We start from the raw sequence: 9,842 nt of genomic DNA, 5'->3' as shown, positions 1-9,842 counted from the left end.
GTAAATGCAAAACTGCTACAGAACGGTGAGGCTGAGCTACAGACTGAGGTCTAGCTCTGGTTAAGAAAAGATGATAATCATTTCTTCTAGTCCACTGAAAAGAAATTCAACCTAAATCACATTCTAAAATAGCGTTTCATTACATACGGTGTATACAGAAAACTCTGTTAGAAAGGTAACGCAAAACAAAGCTTTGCACTTTTTAATTATAGCCATTATCCTTCCACTGCCAGCTCCTTTTCTTTTTTTCCTTTGCAATTTATCTGACGCTTGTGCAAAGCTCTCTATTAAGTCTGCCATTAAAGAAAGCACTAATGGCAGTAATTAAACCTAAAGACTGTCGGCTAGAAATCACTGTTTAGATTATTGGCAATTCCTGTACTGAGATACCACTGTTAGTGAGGTCGTCAGACAGCAACATTCAAGAACATCATTTGGTGCAAAATTAAGAAAATACCAGCACCTGAAACAACTTCATGACTCTAAAATGAGTTGTAGGCTGGAAATAATATACTTTTTCATTCATTATTCGCTTTTGTGATGGTTCTCCTTCCCCTGGAGCGGGGGAGCACTAAGGCCACCCCACTGGGGTTGCTCTGTCACCCCTTCGAGCCACTGGGACAGAGCCGGTGGCCCAGTTTGGGCCAGTCTCCGCCAGCAGCGCGCTGGGAACACAGCAACGGCACAGGCTGCAGCAATGCAGGTTTAATTAGCGGAGCAAACGGGACTTCAGGACATAAGCTGAGTGGCTGTACCTGAATAATGTCACTGGTGGGGCAGGTGTGTGTGCAGGAGCCACAGGAACTGCCCCCAAAGACAGGAGATGCACACGCTCACCCCGCACGTCCCGCTGATCAAACCATCCCACGGCTTCTGTCTTCTCTTCATTCACGGTCTCTGGAGCCAGTTCCTTTCAGCTTTACAACACAGAAATGGTATGCCCATGATATATTTTTATAGAGGCTGGTGATTGAAACATAAAAATAGAAGAGATTGAGCTTAAACAGTCTGTCACAGTTTGCACGGTGGGAGGGTTGTGATTAATACCCAAACAACATGTTGTTGGTTCTCACTAGATCAAAGCAGGATAAATCCATAAATTTGAAAGAATTAATCCACTGTCAGAACACAAACTCCCAAATCTAGCAACTGCTCATTTTCAAGGATGACACTGCTGAATAATAAATGACTTTCAGGCATCCAGTGGTAATTCTTCAGAGTTATCACAGAATCACAGAATCCCAGAGTGTCAGGGGTTGGAAGGGCCCTGGAAAGCTCATCCAGTGCAATCCCCCCATGGAGCAGGAACACCCAGCTGAGGTTACACAGGAAGGTGTCCAGGCGGGTTGGAATGTCTGCACAGAAGGAGACTCCACAATCCCCTGGGCAGCCTGGGCCAGGCTCTGACACCCTCACCCCCAACAAGTTTCTTCTCAGATTTCAGTGGAACCTCCTGTGTTCCAGTTTGAACCCATTGCCCCTTGTCCTGTCACTGGTTGTCACCAGCAGAGCCTGGCTCCATCCTCCTGACACTCCCCCTTTCCATATTGATCCCCAGGAATGAGTCCCCCCTCAGTCTCCTCTTGTCCAGCTCCAGAGCCCCAGCTCCCTCAGCCTTTAGTTATTGTAATTATGGGTGTGAATATTACAGTACTGAAGTACCAGTTAGCAGGAGTTAGAAGCTGCAGTTTCAGGAGCACATGTTGCTTTTAGCGACAGGTCCCAGACTCATGGTGTTTGGAAGCTCTTCCTCAGCCAGGCACCGCGGAGCAGCTCCATTGTTCAGAGTGAGCTCATTAGCAAGCTCACATCAATTTGCAAGTGATTATGTTGTGGGTATAGCCACAAAAGATGTGGGAAGGGAACTGGTTGAATTGAAGTCTCTGGAGAGTCAGAGGTCAGGAAGGTGCTGTGGGGTCACCACCTCCACAGCCTCCTCAGGGCAAGGGGGAAAATGGTCCACGATACAAACCCAAACTGTTCTGCTCTCGTTTCAGCCAGTGCCCACAAAGTGCCGTGGCTCAGCTGGAGCAGGGGCGGGCACAGGTTTTATCTGAACGACTGGCTTTGCATCCCTGGGGCTGCAAGGTGGTTAACAGTCCGCTGTTGGGAAGTAAAACTTTGAGACATCGTGCTGTGAATCCACAAAAGCTCAGCTGACTATGGCCCATAAAATAGTAACACTCTGCAGAGCTAAGCCATACATTCCTCTTTCCTACTTAGTGTTGCTGGGAGAGTAGGGGTAAATAGAAGAATACTCGGTGGAAGCATCAGCCATAAAGCCACCCAGGTTAAAGAACAAAGTTATTTTTCAGCAGGAAGGGTTCCCGTTTCACACCACATTTAAGCACTTGTGTTGGTATGAGGCAGGACGCAGCATCAGGTGTTTGTCACCAAGATGTGGATTTGAGACCTGATTAGCAATGACAGAGCATGTTTAATGAACAGGGGCTCGTTATTGAAGACTCTAAGCCAGCACCACGTAACAATTTATCATTTGGTAAGAGTCCAGCGTAGGGCAACCAAGATGCTGAAGGGAGTGGAGCACCTCCCTTATGAGGAAAGGCTGAGGGAGCTGGGGCTCTTTAGCTTGGAGAAGAGGAGACTGAGGGGTGACCTTATTAATGTTTACAAATATACAAAGAGTGAGTGTCAGGGGGATGGAGCCAGGCTCTTCTCAGTGGCAAACAATGATGGGACAAGGGGTAATGGGTTTAAGCTGGAACATAAAAGGTTCCACTTAAACTTGAGAAGAAACTTGTTCCTGGTGAGGGTGTCAGAGCCTGGCCCAGGCTGCCCAGGGGGGTTGTGGAGTCTCCTTCTGTGCAGACATTCCAACCCGCCTGGACACCTTCCTGTGTAACCTCATCTGGGTGTTCCTGCTCCATGGGGGGATTGCACTGGATGGGCTTTCCAGGGCCCTTCAACCCCTGACATTCTGGGATTCTGTGATTCTATGATTCGAACTGGCTGCCCGCTGGGAGGGAGCTCTGGGAGGACACCCCGTGTCAGCGGGCGCAGGAGCGGCTCAAGATGGGGACAGGGCAAAGAACAAGAAAGGTTTGGGCAGTAAACTGTTTGCAGAGATGGAAACTAAGACAAAGCAGAGGGAAATTAACAGCAAAGCAAAGTGGTTGGCGCAAAGGGGATGGAAGCATTCTGCCGATTCCATGCGCTCCTGCTTATCTGAAGATGTCTATTGCATCTTCGCTGTTTTCTTGCTAGAATGCCATTTTCTTTGCAGCTTGGCAGCCCAGCAAGAATGTGGCATGTTTTAGAGACCTTTGTCTTCATCTTTGTTTCTAGATTTGTCTCATCAGCAAATTTACATTTTTTTAAAATGTATTTGGCCATATTGCTGTGACTGACTTATTTTTAAAGGAACCATTTTTCCTAGGGGAGCAACACAGTTTTATCAATCCTGCGCGGTAAGTCTCCCCATTCGCAGACAGGGCTCCAGCTCTTACCTCAGCAAGGCGCCATCTTCCTCACTTTTCTTCTTGTTATATTTAGAAAGGTTTTTAAAAGTCAGTCACGATCACCACAGGTGGCCCCTATTTGAGCAATACTAGCGAGGGACAAACAAGAAAAGGCACACGGGGAAAGGCAAAGGAGGAGTAAGAGAGTAGAGGCTGCTCTAGAGGAACCCCATGAGCACTGGTTCATCAGCACGGCCCTCAAACAGACATTTTGTCACGTTGCAATGTGACTTTGTGCACCCACCACACAACAAATGCCTGTCGTGACAGTGCTACTCTCTAAGAAAAATGAATATTTTAATGTGGTTCGCTTTTAAGACTAAAATTCAGCCATAGTTTAGAGTATGTCCTGCTCCCGCTTCCAGCTGGTATTTCTCTCTTCAACCAAAGATGCAAATCAGGCTACACAACATTCTTCCTTGAAAGTAGAGTTTCGAAGGGAGGAAAAGTGATCTACAGAGGAAAAGGGATGAGCTTGAAGAGCACAAAAGCTATCCAAAGGACAGGAAAGGAGGTGGTGGGAAAACAGAAATAAATTAGGAATTGCCACGCTCCTCTAAATGGTTTTGCATGGCTAGTGAACCTCCAACTGCATTAACTGGTGCCTATCACCTCAGCGTGCCCTATGAAAACAACCTGTAAAACACCTTCCTAGGAGATTGCGCTGGGATTTACAGCTTACCTGGGGCCACACTCACCTGCCTGCACCCAGGGCACGGTCGGGCTGAAGTGGCTCTTTGCAATGGCTGGAACAAAGGGGAAAAGCTTCATAAAAGCTTCATTGCTTTGTCACAGGGCAAATACAACTTCTCTCTTTTTTTGTTTTCAGTAAGCATCTGTTCTCAGGATATCTTTTTAAACCTTTTTTTTTTTTTTCTTTCTTCATTTAACTTAACTCAGCTCTTCCCAAGCCATTTCTTTCTGTATATTTATTGACCTTTCTTTCACATCCCCAGGGACTTGCTTCTTCAAAAGTCATGCAAGCTTCTAGTAACTGCATGTGACCACCAGACTATAGGAAACACCACAGTCACGTTGTGGTTTTCTTACCTTGCAATATATTCTCTAACGTTATGCTAAAACGTGCATCCGTGGCCTCGGGCCGTGCGCTATGAGCAGCTCCAGCCCTCTGCCTCACACAGCACTGCGAGCCCGGCGATGGACACAATGGCTCCGTGAGGGCGCTTCCCTTCGCTTCATTTATAAAGTCACCAACTACCGCAATAGCTCCAGATGCTGCGTGACGAGTGGAAGAAGGAGAGGAGGAGGACGAGGCTGCCTGTGCAGAGTCACCAAAGCCACCCTCCTCCCGCCTGTGCCCTGGGATGCAGGCAGGACTTGGGGAATTCCTCCCTTCCCGTGTGTGCCAGGGCCCGGTCACCCCTCGGTTCCAGACACGCACAGGTACACGACCATTAACTCAACAAAACCACTCGCACTACTGCCCTCTCCCAAATCCCTACCTGCAACTTGTTTGATAATGATAATGATCCTATAATGATTCCATTTACTAGCTTGCAGTAGATATTTCTGGCTGTTGCAACTCTCTGGCTAACCAAAGTGAGAGCAAACAATACCTCTTTTTTTTTTTTTTTTAAATTAAATTACCTTCTAAAGCAAAAACTATCCAGCTCCCACCCCCTCTCCCAAAGTTACTTGAAAAACATTACACTGCAAAACTAAAGACTTAGACTTGGGCCGTGTTCAGAACATCCATTGTCTGTAGACGTTTATTCTGATCTCCCTCTCTGCACGTATTGCAATACGTATTCAGTGCACAGGATGAAGCTGCTCCAGGGAGGGTTCAGACCCACATAACCGAGGAAGTTGTTCTCTACCGTCTCGTTTCGTGTGAGGGCTGTAAGGAGGTTACAGGTGTGCCCTATCTGCCTTTCGCCAGAAACATTTCCATTAACAGAGACAAGGCAGACTGATTGGTTTGGTGTAAAGGGTGCTCAGAAGTGCACCACCTCACAGGACAGGACCATCCATTTAGCTTTAAGCTTTGCTGTGATGAACAAGAGCCATATGGCACATCCCCTTCCTATGGATGTACAAAGGCACCTGTGCACACAGCGCAGTGTCACGCAGCAGTGACAAACCCGCGCAGACACGCCTGCAATGGCTGATTGAATCCATCCAGCCTTGCACCGACACTTAACACAACCTTTTGTCTCCCAGCTCCAGAATCTGATGTGTCCTGACACTGGTTAACCGAGGGATTTGAAGCTTGATAATCAAGAGTGGTTTCCTCATGTGAACTGATGAGCACGTGGTCTGTATCCTCTCTCTGGGCACTCAGGTCCTGGAAATAGATGCAATAGGTGAACTGGACACGCACAGGGCCTGTCATTATTTTGCCAGTGAGTGTCTCTGGCACAGCCTAAGGGGTAGGCTTCAGATTTTCTCTCTTCTATAATACACAATTTTGCTACCAAATCTAATTCATAATTGTTCCCTCTCCCCAGCTGTTGATACACCACCCCTGAAGCCCTACCCAGCTCTAGGAGCTGTACAACACACACCATGAGTTTACTTCCCTTTCACATTGTTTTCAGTAGAAAAGCTTTTCCTACTTTAATTCTGTGGCTGAGTTATTATTCCCTTTCTCCATGATGTGGTTTCAATAGCGTTTATTCTAAGTAAAAAAGACTTGCAAAGACCCAGTGTAAAATTGTCACCCTATGAAGAGCACGATGGCACTGGAGTTCCTGATACCTTCCTACCCAGGGCTGCCTGTGGAAACATCCCAGCCCCTCCAGATTTGCCCAAAGCACCCAGACTACTATAATTTAACACCACAGGCAACTTCAAAGTGCTGGAAGTGAATATGTCCTGAGACCCCTTTGCAGCTTCAGTATAATCTGCATCAATACTGTGCCTTTTATCAAAGCAAAAATATGCTGTCCTATGTGGAGACTGGAATTAATAATGCATGTGCAAGGCCAGTACACAGTGTTTCATTATTCTTACCCAATTCAGAAGTCAGCCGTTACCAGTTTCACACCAAACATTGCCATCTTCACCCTGGAATTTGAAAGCTGCTTCTTCAGCACTAGAAGTGGGACGTTGTATTTTCCACTTTACCCTCTTCTTGCAAGTTATAAACCTCTACGGCGCAAGACCTTATACAGCAAATGGCTAATTCTTATAACACAGTGCAAAAGGCTTGACAGATTCTTGCCCATTATGAGATAAATGACCATTTCTTTTCAGACTTAAATACACTAGCTACAGACCATATGAGATCTCTTTGATTTGATTAGGGAACTAAGAAACTCCCATGTCTGCAGAGCATCTTCCTGAAACATAGGGAAATTACTCAAGGTTTGCAAGGAAAACAGGACCACCGGACAAATTTTGGAACTTGGAGATTAGATCTTTCCAATGCACCATGTGTAGTCTAGACACGGGAACATGGGCTCTTTTCTAAATTGTTGAGATTTCCATTGGTTTCCTTATCCAGCTCAACACGACCCGTCATTGACCAGCACACGCTGCTCTGAACCCGGCTGGGGTGGGACAGCAGAGCCAGGCCAGGGGGCAAAAATACTGAGAAGAGGGTTTTTTGAAATCTCCCATCAGTCAAAACCAATCGACATTGCAGGCCAGATCCCAGGTTCATTGAATGCATTGAAGTTAATATAATTTATTCCATTGTTGGTTGAATTTTGAACCACTTTGATAAGACATGTCTACAGGAAAGTCTTTAACACTATCGATGCTAGCAGCAATTCTGAGCAAGCTAAGTTACAGCTCCCCAAAACTCTATTTCCAAGACTGCAAACAGCATTCTGCCTCTAATCTAACGTCCTGTGATCACAGATCACACCGTACCTGTGCGTACAGCCAGTAACCGCTTTCTGAAAAGCCTGTTTTACCGCGATTTCATTATCCAGCAAAACGCAATGACTGCACGGCGCCGAGCTTCCCTGGGCCTGCAGCTGCCCACCCCCGTGGAAAACCAGCGCGGAGCAGCAGCCCCGTGCCAAACCTGGCCAGGCCCCATGCAGACTGAAAAAGAGAAACGGGAGGTATGTAAAAAGGGAAGACGCTTGTTTACAGGATATGCACTCGTTTATATTTAGCAGCTAAATGTTCCGTGCTGCTGGTGAAAGACAATGAGGGAAGTAAGGCAGCTGTCAGCCAGGGCAACCACCACCTTTCATCTGCAGTTTCAGTATTGCTGGGCAGCTGTTGCTGGGAAATGATGCCAGGATGCAAGAGGTAAGAAAACCATAATCGTTTGTTACATCATCCCAAAGAACATGAAACAAGTATTCCTGCTTTTCACATGAATAAGATCTACTAAAAGGTAATATTTACCTCTTCATGTCCTGCAGCTCACTTTGTGGCTTGATGAATGCCTGTTAAACTCATGACTTGATTGTCATTCTTTGAACCAACCCAATAAATGAAGAATGATACTCTCTTAATTTCAGAGCCAAATCAAACAGAGTATAACATAGTTCGTTCAGAATAAAATAACACTTTCAGCTTCATCATTGGACCTAAGTTCTTTTTCATTAACAGCCAAAATGCTGGAAATCCAGTGCCCTGTAGAGAAGCAAGAGATCTTCTCCTCCTTTCCTAAACCACTAAGAAAAGATTGCTGACCTTTGTATCACCCTCCTCTGAGTGACTCAGTTACATCTGACTGAGCTGTGCTTGTAACTGATTTACCGAAAGGACGACCGGAGCAACCAAACTTGACACACATAGGAAACCTTTCTTTATGTGTCATATGGCGCTCGGAGACAAATACACCAGATACACCTCTGGGCTCATGAGAAATATTTCTGTATAGAAGGTTGGTCTGAACCGACATGTTATTTTCAAAACCTATGCAAATTCAACAAAAAACCCCACGCAGCGACCAGGGGAAGTGTTGGGAGGTTTCTGTACTATATCCATCTGTTCCATACACATACAACAGCTGAAACACAGTGCCAACACTGCATAGGTTTGGACTTTGCCTCGTTCTATAGACAGCAATGGGAATATTCCACTAAGGCATATGCATCCAACTCTGCAGGATCTTTTGCTTTCCAACACTAAAGACTGATTGCCATCTCACCCACCATTTAATACTAGTCTTATCAACAGAAGGCTGAGGCTGATGCCAGCTCCACACAACCAGCACCCAGCAGGCACCGCAGCCGTGTGCCCAGGGAGGGGCAGCGCACGACGCTGCTTTCATTATAAAATTAAATTATATGCTTAAAATATCAAACTAAGCAGGGAGCACACAGAGTTTGGAAGCTCAGGGAGCGGTACTTGGCTTAGCCGAAAAACTTTGGCTTGCCTGTTTGTCATCACGGGAACTACATCGCCATCATCTTAGGCCTTTTGCTTTTAAATTAAAAAGAGTAGCTTATTTTCTTGCTGCGGCACAATACGCAAATGCACTACGATCCATGTAAGTCTAAAGTGATTACTCCCTGTGTTCTTAAGGAGATGCACATTCCGGTGCTTTGAAAGATTCATCTCTCAGGATCACGCTCTCATATTCTCAACCTTCCTACCACCAAACTCATGCATGTAAACAACACGTGTCCCAAGAACAGGAAAGAATAATTCAAAGCCTGAATAACACCTCAAAAAGGATGCGAGTTGGCTCACTGCAATACAAAGCAGCTCCAAGTGTGGTCAGATTGCTCCTCCAGCTTCCCGAGGGGCTAAAAATAAGGCTTTGAGAGAAGATAATGCTGTTTATTGGGGAAATACCCCTGATCGGAGCTGGGCAACGTATTGCTGACCGTGACAGAGGGAACGAGATCCCAACCTCTGGTGTTGCTTAAAGAAGCTGAGCTGAGGAATATAAAATGATCAGATGTCTATTTTGACATAGTTGTGTTCTTTTTTTTTAAAAAGAACAAAACGGAGAAAAATTGCAAAAAACCATGTGCTGAAGTTTTTTTCTTGGTTAATAAAAGACATCTTAAGATGTATTAATTTTGTTTTGGTTCGCTATTCTCCCTTCTCATTCCTCTCTTGAAAAAAAACCAAAGCAAGTGGTGCAATAAAAGAAAAACTTTTAAATATAAAAAGAAGACACAAAAAACCCAAACCAACCCCTACCCAGAAATTTGACAAAGATGAGACCATTTTCCAGGCAAGCGTGCTATATCGTTACATTTTCAAGGAATCTTATAGGAGGAAATAACACATGCTGTAAATAACCCCTTTTCTTGTGCTATGCAATAAAAGTTACCCCGCAAGAAATGTGAACAGATCGGGGGGTGGGGTAGGGAAGATGCAGGAAAATTGCCCAGGAGCTAATTAAACACATAGGATGTATTACACCAGTTATAAAACCAAACAAAAGCCCCAACGCAAAACCCAACCAACCAAAAACCCAAA

This window comes from Nesoenas mayeri, assembly GCF_963082525.1.
Source record: "Nesoenas mayeri genome assembly, chromosome: 10".
NCBI classification, from domain to species: Eukaryota; Metazoa; Chordata; class Aves; order Columbiformes; family Columbidae; genus Nesoenas; species Nesoenas mayeri.
This window is presented reverse-complemented; position numbering follows the sequence as displayed.